This window comes from Hordeum vulgare, chromosome 6H (assembly GCF_904849725.1).
Source record: "Hordeum vulgare subsp. vulgare chromosome 6H, MorexV3_pseudomolecules_assembly, whole genome shotgun sequence".
Taxonomy (NCBI): Eukaryota; Viridiplantae; Streptophyta; class Magnoliopsida; order Poales; family Poaceae; genus Hordeum; species Hordeum vulgare.
In genome coordinates, this window is record NC_058523.1 from 22234205 (window position 1) to 22236649 (window position 2445).

Here is a 2445-nt window from a genome sequence, read left to right on the forward strand (position 1 = left end):
TGAAGACACAGTCATTTGGAAGCTCAGTTCAACACTATAAATTTTTAGCAGACTTCATTATATCGGGAATATTGAGCCTGAACATAAATGATATCCTGACTGGATGAGTTATCAACATCAAGTATACATCAGTACAACTTTCGTAGCAACAATCATCGAATCAGCAAGAAGGAAAGGACGTGTACATTTCGAGTCAAAGGTATGATTCATATACGCAGTTGAGTCTATTATGAATACAATTTGAAACCTGCTATACTACGGAAGGAAGTCAGAATGAGCTATGAACTTAGTGTTCAGCAAGAAGGATAGCTGAATACCCTATTGCGTAGAGCAAGTAACCGACAACAGGAACATTAAGGATATATATATATATATATATATATATATATATATATATATATATATATGCACTTAGCTTGCATATGGCAAAAGAAAGCTCCAGGTATAAGCAACCCAGTCTTTCTCCGCAAGCCACCAGAACAACTTATGACACAAGGTTCCTGTGACTTGCTCAATACGACACACGGATAATTGCCCATACAAGACACTCATGCTTCTCCAGTGAGTTATCACAACAAGTTTCTGGCATAAGGTACCGAGTCTTACCCAACAAGTCTTTAAGGAAGGAAGCATTTGAGATATGATACCCAAGCTTCTCCAGAAGCTACCCGAATCGAAGCATCGAGCACAAGCTACCCGGTCTTCCTTGACATGATACTCTTGATGAATTACAAGACGAGCTAAGTAACCTTTGTTGGGAAGGCATCACATTCTCACTCGTACTGAAAGTTGGCACTGTGTGACCATGCATTCCAAGGATCAGATCCGCAACAATTGGTCAGAAGGCAAAAGTCGGTAAGAACACAAGCCTATTTCAGGAATCAAGCGCCCAGCCGCACAGACCCAATATATATGATGGACATGTTGCCAAGGCCATATAAGTCAATCATACAATGATGCTAGCCCGATGAGAATCCGACTATTGCATGAAGAAGAAGAAGAAGAACGCTAGTTATACACTTCGGTGAGATGACCAACAACCTATGGATAAGCTGTATGGGACACGGATGAACCCTTGCCCGTCTTTCTTTGGTGACGACACCACACCTGTGTTCTGAGCTGTTTTCAGCCGTCCGGGGTGGATGCCGACTTTTCTTTCTCTTGACAGCAACTGGCCCGTGTTCTGAGCTGCTTTTCGGCCGTCTCGGACAGTTGTTGAGTTTCTTTCCTAGTAGTGACCCTATGCTCTGAGCTGTTTCTCGGCCGTCTTAGGGAACTGCTACATTCTTCTTATCAACACCGCCTCATGCTCTGAGCTACTTTCCAGTCGTCTTGAGCCGGGGTTGAGTTATTCCGGTAAGGTCCCAGATCTGAGTTGTAAAGATCGTTCTGGTGGCTACTGGTTTATTTGCCAGTTTTATCCAAGGGTTCAGACGGTCGTTACCCTATAACTACAATTTGTTAAGTAATATGCCTGTCGGAATATTGTACCTTGCAGCACCCATAGTCATCCGAAGAATAAAGAACACATCAGACCAAGCTCTTTCAACTAAGGATCCAAGCAAAGAGAACTATAATGCAGGAGCTAGATTGGCCATATAGGTATGATAATGGTCGCATGATCAACATGGTACAGATACTCAAAACAGTCTGGTTCGATACCAATCGTCGTGAGTACACATCCAATGGGTCTATCCCAGTTGCAAGGACCCTATATCAAGTCAACCCGCTCAGCCCAACCAGATATGCTCAGAGTCGTCAGAAGAGGATATTCGAATCTGTGAGGAAGACTAAGTAGTTCGATTGCAGCAATTGTGTTACAGTGTTACATGGCCTAATATTCATTTAAAGTTGTCGACAAACGGAACGACCAGAATGTTGGACAACAACCTTGGAGCATGTGTCCTCACATATGGGAATCAGTCAAAGGATAGCCTGCCGTGAACAAGATCTTTCTGCAGAACCTCCGTCAGTCAAGTTAGCACACATAAACGAATGGAAGTTAGAGTAACATATGAGGACCCAGTAGAACCAACCACCTCGAAGCCAGACAGTTAGTAAGTTGATATTTACCGAGAACATTGTACCAAGGCAAAAAGGAAACCCGAGTTGGAAACGGTTTCCTCAAGTGGGAATATTCATGCTTGAATCCTGAGCAACCAAATCTCGAGGACAAGATTTCTTTAAGGGGGTAGGTTGGTAACACCCTGGATTTTGCCCATTTCTTTTTCTTTTGATTCTAGTCTGGTTTTGCTTTTCTGTGGCTTGATACTTTTGAAACTTAAAGGGATCACCCTTGATAGGTCTCCAACGTATCTATAATTTTAGATGGTTTCATGCTATTATCTTGTCAAACTTTGGATGTTTTGCATGCCTTTTATTTATTTTATGGGACTAACTTATTAATCCAGTGCCAAGTGCCAGTTCCTGTTTTTTCCATGTTTT